This window comes from Mirounga leonina, unplaced genomic scaffold (assembly GCF_011800145.1).
Source record: "Mirounga leonina isolate KUSES-001 unplaced genomic scaffold, KU_Mleo_1.0 Mir_180, whole genome shotgun sequence".
NCBI classification, from domain to species: Eukaryota; Metazoa; Chordata; class Mammalia; order Carnivora; family Phocidae; genus Mirounga; species Mirounga leonina.
In genome coordinates, this window is record NW_023270469.1 from 17,495,299 (window position 1) to 17,519,468 (window position 24,170).

The window sequence follows — 24,170 nt, forward strand, 5'->3', positions numbered from 1 at the left end:
GAGAGTCCCGGTTCAGCTGCCGTGACTCAGGCTTGACCTCCACAAGGCTCTGAGGATGTGACCCCTTGAGGACCCCAACTTGAGAAGGCAGAAAGCAGCTCCAAGCTTTACCAGCTCAGCAAGGCCACTTCCTCTGCTGCCTGCTTTTGTCAGCAACTAGCAGGGGGTTGTGCTGCTTCTGCAGCCCCCATCCCAGGGAAGACACCACAGTCTTCTGCCTGGATTGTCACAGTAGACACTAATCATGTCACTCCCCTGCTTCACAGTCCCTCCGGGGGATCCTCCACATTTTTAGAATGTTAACATCCAAATTTCTCACAGCATCTTACAGATGCCTGGGCTCCACACTCACCCCCAAACCACCAACAGACAGGGCCTGGCCTGGGGTCATCCTAAAGGAATCCTGCCCAAGTGAGGAGGCAGTGAAAGAGGATTGGGTGGGCCATAAGCAGCCACTTGGGGGGAGGAACCCCATGCAAAAGAACTGTGTTTGGGGGTTCCTAGTGGGAAGGGGGGAGAAGGGTCTCTGAGGAACCCATGAAAGTGCCCAGTTGGGAAAGATCCAGAAGTTATCTATGTGCCACAGGGAAAGCCAGAATGTCAGATTCTAGATCCAGGGAAAAGAAGCCCTTCTCGGGCCTCTTGCTTCTCTCTCCTCCTCACTCCCCCACCTTAATCCATCCTCAAAGACAGGGATAACAGAGCGGCTAGCAAATGGAGGATGAGCTGGAGCAAGAAAGAAAACAGGCACACCACAACCTGCTGTCCTCCCTGGAGGCTTCCCACGGTGAGGTAGGGAAAGGTCTGAATAGGATATATATTTGATTATGCAATGGTGGCTACCTGAGTTTTTCCAATAGAGAGAGTTGGGGGAGAGGGGGTTTGCAGAAGCCAAATCCAGCTTATTCCATGAACTGCAGATGAAAGTTGGAGATGTAAAGTGCAAGGCATGTCCAGGGGACAAGTCACTCCATGCAAATTGTGGAATATGGAATATGCTGGCGGCAGTTGCGGTAGGAGTGATGAGTAGTGGGCAGGGACGGATCACACTGGTCTCATGGGTCTGGTTAAGTAACTTGAACCTTACCCTGACGACAGTGGGAAGCCATAGATGGTTGTAGGCAGAGAGTACCACGACCTGATTCATGTGTTCTAAAGTTCATTCTGAGTGTGGAGAATGGACTGAGGGGTGAGAACAGAGGTCTGAAGAGGCCTGAACAAGGACAAAGGTGGTGGGCTGGCAGATGGGGAGTAGGCTGGTAAGAAATGAAGGAAATGAAACTGGCAGAACAAGCTCTATTGGTCCTTGGGTCCCCTGCTCCCCCAGTGAGTCACTGAGGTCTGTGGGAGGAGCTGAGCAGCTCCTAAATGCAGGCCCAGGCAGGTGTTTCCATTTGTTCTCTCATCCAGTCCTCAAATGACCCTTGAGGTAGGAATCATCATCCCTACATGGCCAGTGAGAAGACTGGCTCAGAGCAGCCCAGTGATTTGATGGAGGCCACACATCTGGCTAGTGCAGCAGCCTGGACCAGAATCCAAGTCTGTTCTGGGACAGGGGCACTAGGCCATGCAGTCCTGAGTCTGTGGACAGCCACACCTGCTGACAGCTGGGGCAGCACCTCACATGAAGGACATTGGGTATGCTAACCTGGGCAGCCAGGTACACCGTCACTGGGGCCACTGAGAGGAAAAACCAAAGTGTCAGAGTCACTGAGGGTCCTGACTGACACGGCAGGGTATCAGACGTGGTACACACTGACAAGAACAACAAAAGATGAGGGGTGTGGAGGAAAGCTGAGAATGTGGCTGATGTCCCTTCCTGAGCAGAACGTGGGCCAAGAAGTTACAGGGAGAGCCTGCCCTGACCTTGCTGCCTGCCCGAAGGCCACGGTCCTTCCTTTCCTGCCCCTTACAAGAGGAGAGGGTCACAGGTGACCAACTGTCTGGTCATCTACTCACAAAGGGACAAAGCAGGGGCAGGGCAGGGTTGGGCCACAGAGGACTGACCAAGTGCCAGGCCTGTTTCTAAGTGATTTACACTGAACTCATTTAACCCTCTCAGTGGCCCTTGGTGTAAGTTACTGCCATTATCCCCATTTTATAAATGGGTAAGTGGAGGAACAAAGAGGTTCAGTAACTTCCCAAGGTCATACGATATCTGGTAACTGGCCAAGCTGGGGCTTAAACCCAGGTGGTCTGGCTCAAGTATAACAGCTGCGTGCTACACCCACCCATTCCTCCCACCTGCCCCTCCTCCACCCTCCCCTGCCTGCTCCCTGCCCCAGCTTTCCCATCTCACAAAATGGTCCTAGTCCCTCCACCTAAAGACCTGTACAGATCATGGCTGAGTGACCTTGACCCAGCCACAGCCTCTGGACATGATCTTGGCTATCCAGCCATCTGCCCTGCCCTGCTCAAGTGCCTCAGGCAGGAGCCTATGGATGGACCTTCCCTATCCACTCAGCCTGAGTCCAGCCAGGCTTTTGGGATGGAGAATGGGCATCCCTGCAGGCATGCTGGCCCACAGTAGGTCAGATGAGGGCTGTGAGCTGGGCCTGCTGGTGTCCCTGCCACCACAGCCTTGCCATGTGCACAGACCACAAACCAGAGACACCGAGCCCTTTGTTCCACCCAGCTTAAAATAAGTCAGGCCTTGCTCCATAGTGAGAAGTGCCAGGCCACCCTCCTAAAATGGACTCATGTGCCAGGGAGATCTGTGACTGCAACTTGGTGACCCACTATGACCATTTAACTCCTACTTCTCCATGCAGGGGCTGCAGGACAGTCCTTATTCCAGACAGGACTGCTCTTCTCATCCTGGCCTGGTCACTCTGGGCTCCCCTGCCTCCCAGGGGAGTTGGTCACAGCAGAAAAGTGGGAAGGGGTAGCAGTTCTGTGGGTCCCAAAAGGCATGGAGACGGGGGTTTTGGGCACCTAGGGCAGGCCAGAATTGAGCCTCAGCCTTTCCTGCTCTTGTTGCTAGTCTGCCCTTTGTCATCTCCAAGGGGACCGTGCATTCCAGCCCACCAGGAAGTTGAGCCAGCCTATGATCTCATTTTAAAGGTAAGGCAGATGAGGCCTGGAGAGGTATGACCTACCCAAGGGCAGCCAGGGAACAAATGGTAAAGCCAGTATTCAAGCTCCAGTCTGTTCCTATAGCCAAGGGCACCCTACCTCATGAGCACCCCATAACCACACCCAGGAAAGGTCGTGTCCTGTTCTGACGCTCCAGGACACCCTAGACGTGCCATCAAGGCAGTGAACATAAAGCCTGCCCTGCCCCCTGGCAGTTTTTCCTAACCATAAAACTGATTTTCCCTTTCATTTATTTTTCCACTTACCCACATGAAGAAGGCATCAAGAAAACATAATAAAAGAGCTCCCAAACTAGAGATGCACCATAATGGCAGAGAAGTGTAACTATAAATAGAAGAAAACCAGCCTCTCCAAGCTGTCCGGGATGGTCTGATTAGGCAGAGGCCTGTACCCTCTCATTAAGCAGCCTCAGTGTCCTACCTTGGACCCTCAGAAGCAGCTGGGTGGGGTGTGAAGTGGTCAGCAGGGTCGGGGAGGCACTTACTGGGCGTGCTGCAGAGATAAGCTTTTGGGGAGGGAGTTTCAGCATCCGTCTATTGTGGATAGCATCCCCTCAGCTGGGGTGGAGGCTGGGGGCAGGCCTGGGGGCAGGTTGTACACAGGGGTCACCTTGGCTTGGGCAAGATGCCTGGTGCCCTCCCAGTACATATTCTTTTCTTCCTCCAGTACATATTCTTTTTTTTTTAAGATTTTATTTATTTGACAGAGAGAGACAAAGCGAGAGAAGGAACACAAGCAGGGGGACCGGAAGAGGGAGAAGCAGGCTCCCCGTGGAGCAGGGAGCCTGACGTGGGGCTCGATCCCAGGACCCTGGGATCATGACCTGAGCCGAAGGCAGACGCTCAATGACTGAGCCACCCAGGCACCCCCTCACCCAGTACATATTCTTAAATAAGGACCATGGATGCTCAAGGAGATTCAGAAGCAGCAAGTTCGGCACCATTGACAGCTGATCTTCCTTGGGTGTTTACTGTATGCCAGGCCCAGCACTGCCCATAAGTGATCTCATTTAATTCTCCCAACAATCCTGTACAGTATTATGATTGCCCTTATTTTACAAATGATGCACAGAGAGGTTAAGCAACTTGCCCAAGGTCACACAGCAGGTAAAAGGTGGAAATATGGTTTGAACCCAGGAAGACGACTCCAGTGCCTATAGGTCTAACCGTGATACTACACTGTCCCCCTGAGAAGGCTGTGGAAGAGGCCTCTATCAGCCCTGAGGGGGTCTCTGGCCTCAGTCCCATCTGGTTTGACAGGCCCTGGGTAAGGCCTAGCAATGTCTGAGTCCGTCAGGAAGCCAGGATGAAGAGTGGAAGGGAGAGGCTGCTGACATGGAGGATGATGTTTACGATCCTCAGAGCTACCCAGCAGGAGTGACAAGTTGAACCCATAAGGATGTAATATATCTCGGGGAAATGTGGGGAGCAGGGATTAGTCCCCAGAAATAAGATCGAGTGTGGGGGAAAAGCTGCGCCAGGTCTTTTGTTGCTGTCATTAATAAGTTTATTTTTATTTAGTTAGTTAGTTTTAATTTTTTAAAAATTAAACTCTATGCCCATTGTGGGGCTCAAACTCATGACCCCAAGATCAAGATGTGCAAGCTCCACCAACTGAGTCAGCCAGGCACCCCATGTGCCAGGTCTTAGCAGGCACTCATCAAAAGGGTTGGTTAGAGAGGCCCACATACCTGACGCTGGCCCAGGGTCACAGCCCCAGGGTCAGCAGGCACTGGGGGCTAAGGGTCCCCTGGAATGAGGGAGGTAACCTGGGCTGCAGATCCTCAGGTTCATAGACCTTCGGGGTCCCAGCCCCAGAGCTGAGGGCCCTGGGGCCATAGATCCTGGCTCCCAGCCTGTGCCTCCATCTACCACCACCCCTCTGGCCAGAGAACCATCCCAGCGGTTACAAATGAGTCCACAGAGGGCGCCTGGGTGGCTCAGTTGGTTAAGCGACTGCCTTCGGCTCAGTCATGATCCTGGAGTCCCTGGATCAAGTCCCACATCGGGCTCCCTGCTCGGTGGGGAGTCTGCCTCTCCCTCTGACCCTCCCCCTTCTCATGTGCTCTCTCTCTCTCTCAAATAAATAAATAAAATCTTTAAAAAACAAACAAAACAAAACAAAACAAAACAACAAATGAGTCCACAGAGTCCAAGGGCAACAAAGCTCTGCCAGGTGGGGATGGCTCTGCATGACATCAAGATGTCTAGCATAAATAGGACCCCTGAGTCTGGTGTGAGGTGTTCTTGAGTGGGTAGCCCAAAGGATGATGTGGTCTGAGAATCTATCCTGGAGGACAGTGCCAGAACAAAGGAGGAAAGAGGCTGTGCCATGGAGTCCTGCTGGGGGAGGCTGTTTGAGGGGACCAGGAAGGAGCCATGAGGCAGAAAAGACCCAAGCTAAGGTAAAATGGGATGGCTCTGTGCCCCCAGATTACTGTGGGTAGAGGGCAGGGCCAGTCTTCCCCTCAGGGACCCACAGTCCCAGGAGACACATCAAATACGGTAAGGATGGCGACCTGGGAAGGTGTCAGGTGCTCTCATCGGAGTCCTGAGATTTGTAGAAAAGGAAATGCTCCACCTTCTTTAGGTGTGGAGTGAAAGTCACCGAGACTGCTGTGGGGGAATATGCCTGGTTTCCCTCCTCAGACCCCCAAGCAGAGGTCTTTGTCCATCAGGAGCCTGGTCACAGCGCTCAGGACAGGGAGAGGGGCCCTGAAGCCCAGGCTGGTCCAGACAAATTGGACCCCAGGAGGGGCCTAGAAAGCAAGACAAGGGGGGGCAAGAGAGACAGCTTCAGCTTGGCCTGGGCACCCCAGGCCCAGCCTTTCCAGGGAGCTAAGTCAGTGATACGAAGGCTGGTACTTTCTCGAGTAATGTGCTGGTACTAATACGGCCACCGCCGTACAGATTTATAGAACCTCTGATTTCACAATCACTGAGGGCCTCACAAGTATTAATTAAGGCTCAAAACCCCTGGAGTCTGGAGCGGATTCTCATTAACCTCATTCTGCAGACGCTGTGACTCGGCTTCCTTCTTAGAACCCCATGGATATGGTAATGGCTCCAGCCCTGGAAGCCGGGCTGACAAGGTTCCCTCCTTATGTCACAGGGGGTGGGGGAGGCTTGGAGGCTCCTGATGACTCCAAGAAACTCATGTCACAGCCAGGTTCAGACCAGACAGACCTCAGCTTCTACTATAGTAGCTGACACAGAAAGGATTTCCCTTCTTTTGGCCTTTTTTTTTTTTTAAGATTTATTAATTTATTTGAAAGGGGGGGGTGTGCGCACACAGTGGGGGTGGGGCAGAGGGAGAGGGAGAGAGAGAATCCCAAGAAGACTCCCTGCTGAGCACGGAGCCTGACTTGGGGCTTGATCCCACAACCCTGAGATCATGACCTGAGCTGAAATCAAGAGTCGGACACTTAACTGACTGAGCCACCCAGGCGCCCCTTGACTTTTTTTAAAGCAGATTAATTGAGATACAGACTTCACCCATTGAAAGCATTCAATTTAATGGCTTCTAGTATATTCGCAGAGTTGTGCATCCATGACCACAATCAATTTCAGAACATTTCATTATCACATTTCTTTTTTTTTTTTTTTAAGATTTTATTTATTTGACAGAGAGAGAGATAGCGAGAGCAGGAACACAGGCAGGGGGAGTGGGAGAGGCAGGCTTCCCGCTGAGCAGGGAGCCCCATGCGGGGCTCGATCCCAGGACCCTGAGATCATGACCTGAGCTGAAGGCAGATGCTTAATGACTGAGCCACCCAGGCACCTCATTATCACATTTCATTACCACAAAAAGAAACTCCCGCACTCCTTACTGATGATCCCCATTTTCCTGGCATCCTCCCCAGCCCTAGGCAACCACTAATCTACTTTGTCTCTATAGATTTGCCTATTCTGGCTTGTTTTTATTTATTTTTATTGTGATAAAATATACATAACATAAAATTTACCACTGTCACATTTTTAGGTGTCCAGTTCAGTGGCATTCAGTACATTCACGTTGGGGTGCAACCATTACCACCATCTATCTCCAGAGAGGTTTAGTCTTTCCAAACTGAAACTCTGTACTCATCAGACAGTAACTCCCCATCCTCCTTTCCCCCAGCCCCTGGTCACCGCTACTGTACTTTCTCTCTGTGAATTTCTACTCATGTAAGTGCAACCATACAATGTATGTTCTTTTGTGTCTGACTTATTTCACTTAGTGTAATGTTTTCAAGGTACATTCTGGATTATTTCTTAATTATGAAACATTTCAACTGAAAGTAAAGAAAACAATATGCAACACATCACCTTGAATTAAGTCATACATCTTATATTTGTTTAATCTGTTAGCTTTTTGCCATATTTGCTTTTTTTTTTTTTTTGGTAACACCTTCCCCAGAGCTAATTCAGTTCCCCAGATGCATACCAGTTGGTATGCATCTTTCTTGTTCATGTCTTTATATTTTTAAGTTTATAACACAATATATGGTACTATTTTGTGTCTTTAAACATAGTTAACCTACATGATGACTATAGTTAACACTGGCCTATTGTATATTTGAAAGTTTCTAAGAGAGTTGGTCATAAAAGTTCTCATCACTGGGCGCCTGGGTGGCTCAGTTGGTTGGGCGACTGCCTTCGGCTCAGGTCATGATCCTGGAGAGCCGGGATCAAGTCCCGCATGGGGCTCCCTGCTCGGCGGGGAGCCTGCTTCTCTCTCTGACCCTCCCCCCTCTCATGTGCTCTCTGTCTCTCTCATTCTGTCATAAATAAATAAATAAATTAATTAATTAATTAAATAAATAAATAAAAAAGTTCTCATCACAAGGAAAAAAACCTTTTTTTTTTGGTATCTATATGAGATGATGGATGTTAAATAAACTTACTGTTGTAATCATTTTACAATATATGTAAGTCATGTCATTATGCTGTATGCTTTAAACTTACATAGTGCTGTGTGTAAACTATCTCAATAAAACTGAAAAAAATAAAAAAGCATTTTTAAATGTAATTTGATCTCTTTGAAGAATCTGCATATATAAATACAAGGTGTTCAACTCTTAAACAATATTTAAATGGTGTCATATATTGTCTACCCTGTCATTTGTTCTCCACGCCACACTTTATTTTTGAGATTGATCCTTGCTGATATATGCAGCTCTGGTTTGCTCATTTTTACTGCTGTACAGTGTTCCTGTGACTGTGTACCCCACATGCTGGGTTTATCCAGGGGGTTCCCACATTTGGATTCTTACCAGAGAAGCCAGGATTACTCCCATCTGAGCTGGGCAGACACAGATAGCTCCCAAGCAGAGAACAAGCCACCCCGCAAAAAAAACTGTGTTCCTAACTGGGCCTGGAACCCCAGCGCTCCATCCCAGTTCAAGTTCTGTATTCGGAGTTGTGAGGGGCATGGCCTGGCCAGCTCGTGCAAGACCAGCACCTCAGAGAGGGAGCAAACCCTGTCCAGGTCCTTATGATTCGTTCCTCACCTTGGTCTCTCTTTCTGAGTTGCAGAATCCCTTGAGACAAAGCTCAGAATTCCTCTCCCCATGGAAATGTACCCACAGAGAATCTTCAAGCTCACCTGTAGGCCCCCAGGGTTGGGCTCTGGCCGCATCTTCCTGCTAGTTTCTCTATACAGTTTAGGGAGCCATGTGGCTTGAAGGTGTTAGGGAGGAGTAACTAGCATTGTGCACCTGGTGGAGGCATCAATAAATGCTTGCTGAGTGAGCGAGCAAATGAGTGCATGGATGAGAAAACACTCAGAGCCCCTGGCACCGGGCCTAGTAGGTGCTCAGAAACAGTGGCTGTGATTAATGTGTTCATGTATGTTTTAAGTTAGGTTGAACGTAGTATTATTTACAGGCAGTAAAATCCACCCTTTGTAGTATACAGTGTATGAGTTTTGATAAATGCACAGCTGTGTAATCATCACCACAATCAACATATAAAATATTTCCATCACTCCTTTGTGCTCCTTTGTAGTCGATCCCCTCCACCCCCACCCCCACCCCTAGACCCTGGCAACCCCTGATCTCTCTCCTGTCCCTATAGGTTTGCTTTCTCCAAAATGTAACTGGAATGACATCACGGAGCCTTTTGAGTCTGGCTTCTTTTACTTAGCATAACACATTTGGGACTGATTCCTATTTTTGCTCATATCATATCATACATTTGAGAGTTTGATTTCCTTTTCATTGCCAAGGAATATCCCACTGTATGGATGGATCACAGTTTGTTTATCCATTTGCCAGTTGAAGGACATTTGGATTATCTCAGTTTGGGGCAATTATGAACAGGGCCACTGTGAGTGGTAGCATACAGGTTATTGTGTGAAGATAAGTTCATTTCTCTTGGGTAAATATGTAGGATTGGGATTTCTGGGTCATATGGTGAGTGAATGCTTAACTTTACAAGAAGATGCCAAAGTGTTTTCCAAAGTGGCTGCACCAATTGCATCCCCTCCAACCATGTCTAAGAGTTCCAGTTGCTTTGCATCCTGACGAGGACTTGATATAATTAGGGTTTTTTTTTTTCTTCTTTTGACCATTCTAATAGGTGTGTGGTGGTATCTCCTTGTGGCCTTAATCTGCAATTCCCTTATGATTTTAAATTGGTGTATTTTATTGCTAGTCAATCTCATGGCGTGTGGTCTGTGGCTGGCCAGGGCTTCAGCTCCAGACACTACTCCCCTGAAGTGCTGGGGGAACCCGGGACACCATGAGGCCTTTTCACGGGCAGAAGGCAGGCTCAGGGCTATGCTGCTGGGGACCCTATTTTGCTCAAAACGAGTGGGTGCCTGCTGTTCCACCATGCTGAGTTCCTCATCTGTGATGGGCTGGTTGCTGGGTAATGACTTGGGCCAGGCTGTGACAACTGGTGCTGAGAATACCTCCAGCCACCCACAGTGGCCCTTCTCAGGCACAGATGCACTTGTGGTATCTGGAGTGGGAGTAAAGGATGGGGCGGAGCTGCCTATGCTAAAGGCCCTATGGTTGCCTCCAGTGAGCGCTCCAAAACTGCCAGGAAGAGGTACTGCCCCATTTAATAAGTAGGGCTCCACAAAGCGGGGGGGTGTGTGTGTCTGCTTCTGCACCCAAAATGGGCTCTCCAGTGACTCATGATCAGATCTCTTCACTCTGCCTACTGCCCGGCTCCTGCTACCAAGAGTCCCAAGGGAAGCTGCATATGGTAGGGCCTCAGCCTTTGCCTCACCATCCAGAGAGGCCCAGATCCAGGTCTCTGGCCTTTCCTCTATTTTGCTATCTCTTTCACCGATCACAGCCCCGACTAGTACCCCCAGGGAAACACCTGCCTGTCCCTATCAGCCTGCCCCTCTGACCAGGGCTCCCATTGTTTGTCTATCCCTGTTCCCAGCCCCTGCTGGTACAGATGCCAGAGAGATGACCACTCCTCAGGCCTTCTTTCCTGGGTGTTCTCTACTCCAGGCCCCTGCTCAATTGTAGATAAGCTGGCTGGGTCTTGCTCTCCGTCTACCTTCCTTCTCTGGATGCCTCCTACATCAGCTACCTGCCCTCCCTGAGACTGGTATAGAGACGGGAACAGATGAAGGCAGGAGGTCTGCAAGGCCTGGTACAGCAGGGAAGGCTTTGGGCAGGAGGCAGAGGACTGAGCTGGGCCAGGGAGCAGGGAAGGTTTGGAAGAGGGAAGAAAAGAAGGTCAAAGAGCCAGGTGTAAGGGCACTGCTGGTGATATTAGGGCATGAGGGGAGAGGGAGGGGGTAGTGTCTGCCCAAATCTGAAGGATCTGAGGTTTAACTCTGGAAGGGCTCAGTGACCATCAGGAAGCCAGGATCAGAGGCTCATCCAGCCTGTTCATTTCCCCCACCATCCCCCAACACAGACACGCAAGAGCTCCAGGTCACTCTCCCTCCCATCCTTGTGGGTGGAAGGCCTGGGAGCTGAGGGCCCCCCTGTGTGGCTGCTTGCTCCTCCCGTTCCATCACTCATGCAGCAAGGAGCCAGGTTGCTTGAGAAGGCAGGGCATGGAGGATACAGAGAAAATCCCAGAAGCTTGGTGTAGGTCACTCATGCCACTGTGGACTGTACAGCCCACATCTGCAGCTCCCAGGTGGCACCAGGAGGCCTGGGGGAGGGTTTGCTGCACAAATACAGCACAAAGATCACAGCCTCCCTCCTCTGGCCATGCCCTACCCAGATCTTCCACATTCCTCCTCACTCACCTGAGGCCATCACCCCAGGTAGGACCCTTGGCAGAGCTGTGGAGATTTACAGGGTGCCCTCGGCTCTAAAGTTCCTGAGTCATTGGCAGGAATTCATGCCCTGGGTCTAGAGATGCCCCGCCTGTACCATCTGGCCGGGGGCCAAACAGCTCATCGCCAGGCCTCCTTCCCTGGATTTCTCAGGCTGGCACCACCACTTGGGGCCTGGCTCTGGTTTTTATCATCAAATCCAGGCAAGTGCCCTGGACCGAGAAAAACAACAACGGGTTTATCTCTTCTGTGTGCCACACACCGCCCAGCTCATCATAAACCTTATCTTCTAGCACTGGACCTCTGCTGTCCCCTCCCCACCCTTGGGCTCCTCACCTCCACTGTCTGTGCCTGAACCACTTTCCCGGCTCCTGCTGCTGCTATTGTTGCAATAGCCTGGCAAAGAGGAAGGCCATTCACCAACGAGGCAAGACCAGGCAGGCTCTCTTTAAGAGGTTCATGGACAAGGGCAGGAGGGCCCTGCTGGTGGTGCCACAGGGCAGGGAACAGGGCCAAGGCCGTTCCGAGGCAGTGACCACTGGGTGCCTCCTGTACAGCAGCCCAGAACACCAAGCACTGAGGTCCCCCAGGAGCCCTCAGAGCCCATGTGGACAAGCTTGGTCATTTCTGGCCAGGGCCTCCGCTGCTCCTCCACCCTCTCTGGGCCTCTGGTTCCTCTCACATCAAACAAAGGGTTGAGAGGAAGTCACTCAGTGCTCTCCCAGCTCTGAAACACTAAGACTGATTCAAAAGACTTGGGAGCAGCCCCTGGGCCAGGAGGAAATGACCACGCACAATCATGTTCCTCATGACCAAATCAAACCTCCGTCAAATTCTGTGGAATTTGGGCTGCAAGCTAAGGGCTGGGCCCCTGATTTAAAAGTTTAGCCCTTCACTCACTTTCAACACTTGGCATCAACGGCCAACAAGTCACAGCCTGAGCTGTTCAAAGTGAACATCTCTGATCTATCTTTTCACAAACCCAGTTCAGAGGGTCTGTGCCCAGTGCTTTGACCCTCTTGGGGCCCAGACTGAAGACGACGGAACACAGACATAGACACTGACTTGCAGCCCCTGTGATCAGAGTCCAGATCAGCTGAGACAGGTGAAGTGATTCCCTCTTGTGGTCGCCCAGGGGACGTGGCAAAGGGGACTGGAATCCAGGACTCTAGGCTTTTCCCACATGTCACCAGCACTCTTTCCTCCACATCATGCAACTCCAGTGGCCCCTGCCCAGAACCCCTCCATCCCTCCTCCCCTGCCCCTCCACACTATTTTGAGGGTAAACTCTGGTTATGGTGAGCACCATTCTGAGGTCCCCTGTGGATGGAGCCTTCAGCGGGTCAGTAAAAAACACAGAAACGTACCTCAACAGTGCTATACTCACTGTGCTTAACCAGACAAAGGTCACATGATATCAACATTCTGTGATCACAACTAAGACCCACTTCATTAACAGGGATCAAGCGGAGACCTTTGATCTCCCTACCAAGCTCTGGCTTCTCTTCCCCTCCCTTTCTGCCCCAAGGAGGAGGTCTTCATGAGAAATTGGGGCCTTTCCTTCCTAAAGGTTTAAAGTTTTGGGAGTCCCTCACTGCTTTGGGAATCTGGGGCAAGAAGGGACCACAGTGCCCTTGTTTCCCAGGTGACTAACTGAGCCTCCCCGAGTCAGTCCATGCTGAGAGCTGTCACACATGAGTCAGTGACATCCTGTTGAACCAGGAGGACAGCTGCAGTTCCCATCTTCACCTCAGTGAAGGATGCCTGCTAGACAGGTGCTCGCAGCATGGGTGGAGCCACACAGCATCCTTCTATCCCTCCATGTATTTATTTATGCAAGCCATGGTTGGTGGGAACTGGGAGGTAGCAATGTCACTAAAGCCATGAGAGAAGAGAGCTGGCAGCCGTGGGGGGGGGCTGACTCTTCCCTTTCTCATCCACATATCCGTCCCAAGTCCCTCGTCCTCCCACTGCTGCTGCCTGCTCAGATCTTCCCTCGCCTCTTCCTAATGACCTCCCTGCCCACGAACTATCCATACTTGAGTCTAACCTCCACACTGGCTGCCAGGGTCCCTTTCTAAAACACAAGCCCGATCTAATCACTATTTTGTGTCCCTTCTGTACAATCCACCCAAAGACCTGGCAGAGACTGGAGGATTTCACAACCTGAACCCAATTTGCCTGAGTCATCTCTGGTTCCAAAGAAACACTAATGAATGTGAATGAATGAACAGCACACTCATAACTCTGGTGGGGCTCACACTCTACAGATATGAGCATCCAGAAAGGCCAGGTCCCAACAGTGGCCAGAAGGACATGGACATTGGTCTTGCCCTCTAGTCCTGGATTCTGCTCCATAGCTCCGACCTGTGGAGAATGTACCTAGATTAGCAACCTTCACCTGGGGGGTCCCCGGGGCTCTGGAGCCCTCGGTTCTATGGCTCCTCCTGACCATCTGGCCAGGATGCCACTTCTCTGGAATAGGGCCCTGAATCAGAGACCACAGCCATTCCCACAGCTGGCTGGTGTCCCCACATAAGCTTCTGAAATCATTTATTTACACAAAAATTCATTTCTGTGGAATTTGGGCTTTAATCTGTGGGACTATGGCCTCATTAGGTCCAAAGGGATTTTCTCAAGTTCTGAGCTAGAGGTGCCCTTAGTTCATTACCCTTCGGTGCTACTCAATTCCCCCAGCTCCTGAGGCAGTATCGATGACAAACAAGCCTCTCGAAATGATGCCAAGTCTCTGACATCAAAGAATCCCAGGATACCCTCCTTCCCTTTCCTGGTCCCAAGGAGTACATGTCTCAAGCCTTCAATTGTAGTCACTAGCTGGGCAAACGCACATGGAGACTCAGTTCTGAAGGTTCATCCTGCAGTTCGTAGCCAGTCAGAAGAAGGTATGTCTGAGATAGGACTGCAAAATCAAACAGCCACTTAGGAAACAGTGTGGCAATTTCTTTAAAAGTTAAACATACATCTGTCATATGACATGACCATTTCATTTCTAGATAGTTACCTGAGAGAAATAAAAGCACATATCCACACAAACGCTTGCACACAAGTATCGATGGCACCTTAATGTGTAGTAGGCCAGAACTGGAAACAACCTAAATGCCCATCAATAGCTGAAGATAGACAAATTGTCTATCCATACAAAAGAATAATACTTAGCTATAAAAAGGAGTTACCTGTTAATATATACTACAACATGGATGAATCTCAAAAACAATTATGGCGAGTGATAAGAAGAACAAACAAAAATATTACATACTGAATGAGTTCATTTATGTAAAATTCAGACAGTACAAACTAAGCTGTACTGACAGGGCAGCAGATGGGGGGTTGCCTAGAGGTAGTGGGGATGGGGGAGACGACAAAGGGACACGAGGAAACTTTTGGGGGTGATGGATATATTCATTATCTAGATTGTGGTGATGGTATCACAGGTGTATACATATGTTAAAACTCACCACATTGGGGCGCCTGGGTGGCTCAGTCGTTAAGCGTCTGCCTTGGGCTCAGGTCATGATCCCAGGGTCCTGGGATCGAGCCCCGCATCGGGCTCCCTGCTCTGCGGGAAGCCTGCTTCTCCCTCTCCCACTCCCCCTGCTTGTGTTCCCTCTCTCGCTGTGTCTCTCTCTGTCAAATAAAGAAATAAAATCTTTAGAAAAAATAAAAATAAATAAAAATAAAAATAACAAAAGAAGAAGAAAGGGCAGAGTCTCCTTGTACCCTCACTGCAGTCTTCTGTTGCCCTCAGAATACAGTGAGCACCCAACTCGGTCTGCAAGGCCCTTCTGGTAGCCTGGTCACCCTCTCCAGCCTCATCTCTTGTATCTCCCCCATGTGGCAATCCATCAATTGTGGCTCCCGGAATGTGCCATGCTATTTTACACTGGTGTATGCTGTCCCCTCCACTGGCAGGGCTGACTCCTGCTCAACCACCCAGAGAACTCCTACTCTATTGTCAAGGCCGTGCTCAGTAATGCCCTCTCCACAGAAGCCTTGCCAACCCTAGCAGGTCCCTGTGAACAGCATCTTCCTCTGTGCTCCACAGCCAAGTGCTCAATTTGCTGTTAGCATCTGTTTGTCCCAGCAGACCGTGGGCTCCTTGAGGCTAAGGACGGTGTCACATCCATCCCTGTCTTGTCTGTGTCAGGCCCATGGGCATCTATGAAGCTTTATTCAGTGAATTCAATATGCCCAAGAAGGGGGGGGTGGGTCAGCATGGGGTGGGATATGAGAGGTTCAGAACAGGAGCTAAGAGGTGGGAAGAGCCAGGAAGGGCAGAAGGCACAGGCTTCCCCTTTCCCAGCTCCCCTGGGAAGAGAAGAGACTGCACCAATCAGGATTCAGCTAGATCCTCAGGTGGGTGGGGTTCCGTAAGGTGGGCCCCCTGCTTCCCCACATAAGGAGCTTTGGCACAGGGGTGCTGAGGCTTCTGCTCCAACACTCATCAGGAAGTTCCAACATCTGTTTGTTTGTCTGCATTCCCCACATCTGGTGAAAAATGGCCTCCGAGACTACACCTGCAGTTAGCAGCTTGGAGAAGTGGAATGGACAGCAGACCCTGCAGTGGTTCCCAGACACAGTGAGAGAGAACCACTGCAAAGGGAACCCATGAGCTCCTGATGCCTTGGGTAACTGCCCAGCAGTCCTGGCCTCTTCCTCCTCCATGGATTCAGGGGTCCTAAGCAGGCCCCTGGCTGGATGACTGTGTAGGGGTGACATTTTCTCCACCTAGCCCTGCAGTCTTGGCATTGCCATTCAGCTGTAGCCTAAGATGAACTGGTGTTTATGTTGGGAGCTGGGCCACTCAGGCGAAGAGAGCTCCCACTCTGCCTGATCAATCAGGGAACAGTGCCAAGGCCAAGTACAGGGGGCCCAGGGGAGATCATTCTTCAGGGATCAAAAGTGGGAGGATAAATACCCAGAAATGATGCCCCACAAGCTTCTAGGTTGGGAACTAAAGACACAGGTTGTGCCAGGGGCTGAAAGTCCCTGCACCACTGGAGCATACTGGCAAGGAAGGGCAGCCAAGAGCCAGAGGCTCTGCCCGGGGGGAACAAGCCTGGGGCCAAGGCACAAACGCATCATTTGTCCAATGACCATCAGACTATTTTCTGATGCCACAGGCAGATGATTATAAATGAAACATTTCTTTCAAAATGTAAGTGACACCACTGGGGCTGATCCCATTATTTACTCTGGGGCAGAACCAGCAGTGAGCTGGTTGCTCTCGGGTCCCCTCCAAGCTGGTTTAGTAACTGGTTTTCCACCAAAGGGCTTATTAAAGGTCAGCCTCTCCTAGAAGGTATCCTGTGGCACCTCTCTTGGAGAGGGGCCTTCTAATGTCACATCGCTTGAAAATTTCTCAAGCTAGCATCCCAAAGTGAGATCCTACAAACTCATTCTTGGGCCCCCACACTCTAGGGGTGGCACCAAGGTCAGGCCTGCAGCTCAGAGTCGCTTGGCGCCTGGGCAGGGTACAGCCTGGCAGTGCCCACAGGAGGAACGCTGGCTGCGCTTTGTCTAGCGGGGCTGACCGGGCCACTGGAGGCCTGAGGGAGGTGGAGCTGGGTGCGGACCGGAATGCGTGGGCAGTTCCTGAAATCGTGAATCCTGTTTATAGCCCTGCTTTTTCTGGGGTTTCCTATGAAAATGCCAAAGGAAGTGGTCATCCAACTGGTTTCCCCATAGGTTACGCAGCTGCAGCTCCCAAACAGGCTACACTTCTCGCACATCTTACAAAGTATCCTGTTCTCCCACCAGTGGGCCAGTACCACCATACTCCTCCTCCCCCAACCCCTACCAGACCGCTGTGGACCCCAGGCGAAGTGCCTACTCCCAGCAGAGTCCTGACACACAGCAAAGCACGGACTACACACAGCCCCGTATACCCCGCCTGTTCATGTCATCCACTACACCGAGGGGCTGCAGCCCGACCGCGTGCAGGTGATGGTGTACGTTGCTCCCATCCCTCCATCCCTCCACCTAGAAGCAATGGTGTCACCATGGGCATGGTGGCTGGGACCACTCTGGCCATGTTGACAGGTATCCTCTGACCACCCTCTCCCCAACTCCTGTCGCCCCCCACATAGTCACTGTGCCCACGTACTGGGGCCCCGGGAACGTCCATCTACATCTATGTACACTCTCAGTGGTGATCACCCTGCAAATGTGTGAGGATGGATATGTGCAGTCACATCATGGAGGTTCCACAGCTGGGGCTGCACACCTCACACCTCCAGCCCGGACTTTCTTCTTAATGCTCTCGACACTTAGCTAAACCCTACTGTGGCCCAGCAGGTCCCAGCGCCATTAGTCTCCAACCAACTCTGTGGGTTGGTCTTAAAGCAAATCCTGTTTTGTGGGCTGCCTGGCAATTTTTTAGGTAACTGTAATGATAAAGGGGAGAATTAATCTAAAAAAAAAACAAACCCACACACTCTACCTTAAAAAAGTTGCTAAGACTCTTGGTACCTCAGTATCTTCCATTGCAAAGGGTCTGTAATTCACTTCCTTTTGTTCATTTCACAAATATTTTTAGGGTACCTGCTACATATGAGGCCCTGTACTAGATATCTCAAGGAAGAGAGATGAATATCTTACCTGAAAGAGGCTTGCAGCCAGCTCTCAGACACTCACTGACCCTCGCAGCCTGAGAGCCAGGTCCAGTGAGGGTGCTTGGGGATGTGGAAAGTGAGGGTGAGGGTGAAGGTCTCACAGCACAGATGCTGTGAAACACAATTCAGAGTGCTCTGTGAACTGATCAAAGAATGTTCCAGGGGCGCCTGGGTGGCTCAGTCGCTAAGCGCCTGCCTTCGGCTCAGGTCATGATCCCGGGGTCCTGGGATCGAGCCCCACATCGCGCTCCCTGCTCGGCAGGAAGCCTGTTTCTCCCTCTCCCACTCCCCCTGCTTGTGTTTCCTCTCTCGCTGTGTCTCTCTCTGTCAAATAAATAAATAAAATCTTTAAAAAAAAAAAAGGAATGATCCAGAACAGGTGTACCAGGAGCAAAGTGGGAATAGCACCTGGTTTGTGTCATTCTCATTCAGATTTCACTCCCCAGCAGAATTAGATGAGCTGATCTTTCTACTGGGAGTGTCAAGGGTCAGGGAAGGCTTTGTGGGGAGGGGCCACTTGAAGAGTCTCTGAGTAATAAACAGAGGTTTGCCAGGCAGATAAAGGGAGAAAGGGCAGCCCAGTCCAAGAAAACAACATGAGCAAATCTCAGAGAAATATTTTAAGATATGAGATAAGAAGTGCCTTAAAAGAAGTACAAACTTTGCTATTCAAAGAATCCCCGAGAAACTCCCAGATTTAAAAAAAAAAAAAAAAAAAGGATGCAGTGATGTTTGCCTCTTGATACAAGAATGTGTGCCTGAGTTTGGCACTGGCCTGATTCTCTTACCTCTGCCTCTGCAGGGAATTTCTTGGAGATAGCTCATGCTAAAGGCCCTTAGTAATGTTTTCCTCCAAAGACACACCAATTCCCCACTGGATAATTAGGATGTAGCCAAACCTTTGGAGAATGGTTGTTTTCTCTAAAGGTATAAACTGTGGCAGCCCAGGGACTGACTAGGGCTCCTTAATTGATATATTTTATCTGCATTTGAATCTCATTTTCCATTTTGTAAGGGCATGCACCTTTTTTTTTTAAAGCTGTTTGAGCTTATTTAAAGAGCTATCTATTGTATACAAGCATATGGGCAAAATGGCAAAAAGTGCTGCATTTGATAGGAAAGTGGTTGCATTCTATAATGTAGTCTATGATGATTAGGATCATAGATCTTCTCTTTCTTCCAGACCTGCACTGCTCCACAGCCAGCGCAATAATTTCCAGCCTGTTGCCCACCCCACCTGACTGAAATGTAGAAAGCTCCCTCTGGACAGGGACCATGTAATGCACATGGTAGACTCCTGACTTGGGACAGGTCCTGAGTTTATGTCATTCTCATTCATATTTCACTGTGTCAGAGTGGATATGTCCAGCCTGCTGGGCCAGACCTCATCTCCCAGGGAATTGGTATAAGGGCCATAAGGATAGAAATGACTGAGGTTAAGCTCAGGAAAGAACAGGAGGTTCCCTACCAACACCAAAAGGGGCGAGGGGACAGGATACTGCAGTGTCATCTGAGCTCTGGGAGTTCTTATTAAGGAGGAAATGTAATCCACAGAAAACAGTGTCCATGACCCTGGAAACACATTCAAACCCTCTGGTGTTCGGGAGAACTGTTATGACCTAGGTTGGCAGAGGTGGTCAGGTCGGGGGACTGTAATGGAGTAGGGAAGAAAGGTCAGAATGGACTTTAGGAAGAGCCTGAATAGCCCCCAGGGGAATCCCTTATTCCAGCTTCCCAGGGTAGAGATGGACACTCCTGGCCTCCTGGCCCCAGGAAGCCAATTCCTCTGGGAATAGACACTCACCAGTGGCCTTCCAGACCCAGGCAGAGAATTTTTCTCAGAGGTTCGGCTTGTAAGCCAAGTCAGCCCAAACCATCTGTAGTCGAATGTCCTCACAGGCCTGATGGCGGCACTTGCAGAGATGCTACTGAGGCCATAGTCCAGACTCCCCGAGAGGCCCTGCATGCCCCCAGCACTGAGAAGGGGCCTCTCCTGAGAAGGGAAGTGACCTACTCACGGTCAAACAGCATGAGAAGATCTGCCAACTTCTGTTTTAGGGAATATAGTTGCTGAAAATAACCAAAAATACTGTAGAAAACATGAAAAATGCCTTCTTGAGAACACTGAAGAACTGACAAGAGAGAAAGGAATAAGGTCAAAATGGAAGGAGAGGCAAAAACCTAGAGAAGTAAAGAATGCCGAAGTCCTTCTGGTTCTGTGTTTACTGATACAGGCACATCTGACTCTCCATTTTAATGGCCTTGAAGGGCAATGTGGACAAATGTCAAAACTCAGGACCTGTCCCAAGTCGGGAATCTACCAGAAGACCCTCCAGATTAAGCTAGCATCCTAAAAGGCCTCAGACCCAGGGAATGCAAAAGAAGGGGAAGAGGGGCCTCCCTGAGAAGTTAGGCCACAAGCTGATCTTCACACAGAGTAGCAGCCCAAATTCACATCATTGGGGTGGTTCAACTAAGTCATGAACTTAGTTCAAAGTACTTCTGCACTGCTAATACTCTGAGGTATTCTGCAGAAGAATGTATAAATTCTCACTAGGGGAAGGTATCTTCATCCCAGGCCTCAACAAATACCCACTAATAAATTCTCCAGTATACTGGGCGGTACACAACCCAGAAATAACCAAGGACACAAGGAAACAACAAACAAGGACCAGAAGAGACAACAAATAGCAGCACAAACCTACACCTTCAAATAATGAAATTGCTGAGCACAGATTATAAAACAACCATATTTAATATGTTTAATGAAATAGAAGACAAGCTTGGAAATATGTGCAAAAAATAGGAAACTATAAAGAATGACCCAACAGATCTGAGAAAGCAGCAAACAGAACTCCCAGAAATGAAAAATACCATAACTGGGATTTTAAAACACAGCGGAAGATTAAACTTAGCGAAAGGGACCATTTGCGAACCGGCAGATGGATTAAAAGAAGGCAAGAGGAATGAGCAGAGAGAGATCAAAAGATAGACAATATGGACTCCACATCCTGCAAAATTCATCCTTTTAAAGTGTAAAATTTAGTAGGTTTTAGTGTATTAACAGAGTTGTGCAACCATCATCACTACCTAATTTTAGAACATTTTCATTACGTGAAAAAGAAACTCCATATACATTAGTAGTCAATTCCCCATTCTCTCCTACCCCCAGACCCCAGCAGCCACTGATCTACTTTCTCTGTGGATTTGCCTATTCTGGATGTTTCATATAAATGGAGCCATACAATCTGTGGTCTTTTGTGTCTGGTTTCTTTCACTTGGCATAAAAGTTTTCAGAGTTGATCTATGTTGGAACATGTGTCAGTGCTTCATCCCACAATGGCTGGCTAATGCTGCATTGTGCGGATATGCTACTTCTATTTGTCCATTCACCTGTTGATGGACATGTGAATTGTTTCCAGTTTTCTGACTGTTAAGAAACATGCTGCAGGGGCGCCTGGATGGCTCAGTCTATTACACATCCACCTTCGGCTCAGGTCATAATCTCAGGGTCCTGGGGTCAGCCCCATGTTGGGCTCCCCACTCAGCATGGAGTCTGCTTCTCTCTCTCCCTCCATCCCTCCCCCTACTTGTGCTCCCTCTCTCTCTCAAATAAATAAATAAAATCTTAAAAAAAAAACAAAACAAGAAACATGCTGCTATAAACATTTGTATTTAAAAAAAGATAGAAAATATGGAGGAAATGTTCAGAGACATGGAAAAGAGTGGCCTATGATTAGTAGCAATTCTAGGAGGAGAAGAGAGAGAGAATGGAAAGAGGGAATTCTTTAAGAGATACTTGCTGAGAATTTTCCAGAATTGATAAGAGATGCCATTCACAGATGTTAAGAATCCCAAGGAACTTCAAGCAGGATTTTATTTTATTTTTTTAAAAAGATTTTATTCATTTATTTGACAGAGATACAGCGAGAGAGGGAACACAAGCAGGGGGCGTAGGAGAGGGAGAAGCAGGCTTCCCGCTGAGCAGGGAGCCCACTGCGGGGCTCGATCCCAGGACTCTGGGATCATGACCTGAGCCGAAGGCAGACGCTTAACGACTGAGCCACCCAGGCGCCCCTCAAGCAGGATTTTAAAAGGAAGAGGAAAATAAAGAAACACACATTTAAACAGAGTAAATGGCAGAACACACACATCAGAAGAGACAGGGAGAGAGAGAGAGAGAAAAGCAAAGAAAGTAGTATACCTTACACTAACAGCTGCTTTATTAATGGCAACAGAAGCTGGGGGTGGAAGGGACCTGACAACCCAGAATTCTTCATCTAGTGAAAACATCTTCCATGAATGAGCACAAAGCAAACACATTTTCAGACAAACAAAAACTGAGAGAATGTGTAACCAAGGAACTCTCATTAAAGGATATTGTAAAGAAAGTATGTTGGGCAGAAAGAAAATGATCCCAGATGGGAGATCTGAGATATAAGAATATATGAAGAGCCAAAAAAAAAAAAAAGTGGTAAATATGTGGGTAAAGCTAAACAAATGTTGGCTTATGCTATAATAATAATTATAAGGTCTTGTGAGGTTATAGCAAAATAAGACAGAATTAAAGTACAAAACAATAATGAGGGGGGAAACAGTTAAGATGTTTTAAGATTCTGCACTACCAAAAAGGAAAGTAAAGTAACTAACTTTAGACCTTGATAAGTATGAATATGGTAATTTCTAGGTAACCACTACAAGGAAAAAGAAAAAGCAACACAGTGTATAACTTCTAATTAGTAGAGGAGAAAAAAAGACAATAGTAAAAAAAAAAAAAAAATCAGTCCAAAAGAGAAACATGAAAAAAGATGAGAAGAAGAGAAAGCACAAAAGAGGATTCAACATCATATTGTGCATGCACCTGTGTGTGTGTGTGTGTGTGTGTGTGTGTGTGTGTGTGTGTGATGGAGCTGGGTCTTGTTCTCCGCTCCACATGGCTATGGAAAATCACCATCCATCCCCAGGGCACCCTCACTACCTCCCAACACAGCCCCCATGGGTTGGACACTAGCCGGCCTCACTGCCTGCCCCTTCCAGTGGCTTCCCCTGTAACCACAGTAATGCTGGGCTCCCCAAGGCAGGAGATTCAGGTACTGTATTAACAACTGTGTGGCCCTGCGATACCTCCATCCACTCCTCACAGCTACTCCACAAGCTGGTCTTAACATCATCCCAGTTTTATTGATGAGGAAACAGGCTTTGACAAATGAACTAACTTGCCCAAGCTTGCCCAACTATAAAGCAACAAACCTGGGTTTGCTTGTCTGGCTCAGAGATCCCATGCTCTTAAGCATTAAGCTGGCTTTCAAGGTTTTTTGGGGTTTTTCTTCTTCCCCAATTGTGGTAAAATACACATAACATAAAATTTACCACCTTAGCCATTTTTAAGTGTCCAGTTCCGTGGCATTAAAGTACATTCACACTGTTGTATAACTATCACCACCATTCATCTCCAAAACCCTTTTCATCTTACAAAGCTGAAATTCTGTACTCATTAAATGACAACTGCCCCTCCCCCAAGTCCCTTATAACCACCATTCTATTTCTGTCTCTTGGTTTTCAAGGATTTATACAGACTGGTCCCAAGCTCCCATCCCAACCTCTACATAAAACTGAGGGACGAGGAGAAGACTGGACACGAGGTAAAGGGTGTGGATGTCCCTGAGGCCACCAGCCTGGCTGGGTGGACAGAGACCAGATGAAAGGACCAGGTAAAAGAGGCTGAGGACACCAGGCTGAGAAACTTGGGTCTTGATGAGGCACCGTGGAGGGCCTCCCGCGAGCAGGACTGAAGGGAATGTACATCGGGCAGCCCCTCCCTTCTTTCCTCCACAGTCTCAGTGCTGTGAACTGAGCCCTGAACCCCACAGGAGCACTTCCTTTCTGGACCCAAAAAAAGCAGAAGAAAAAATAAAGCCAAGATCCATCTGACAAAAGGAAAACCAGCCTCTCCCACACCTAGTTCTTTGACTTACACCCAAGACCTTAAATATGCCCTTTGAAACCTTTCATTCACTGAAGTTGCTTTTCTTTGAAACCATAAAAGAACACGGGGCTGCAGTTTGTCTTCCTGGCAGGAAAATTCCACATGCAACTTGCAGCATTTTATAGAGTGGAGACTGCTGGCCTGAGAGTCTGGGTCCTTTCTGGACCCAGGAGTTAAGGCACTCTGTGGTGAGCCAGTTGGGTGACCTTGGGCAGGTCACT

General features: G+C 49.0%; 1 pseudogene; it reads left to right on the forward strand.

The window, feature by feature from the left end:
* The first annotated feature begins 714 nt into the window (after positions 1-714).
* On the forward strand, positions 715-17,504 carry LOC118023421 (annotated as a pseudogene).
* Positions 17,505-24,170: the final 6,666 nt, after the last annotated feature.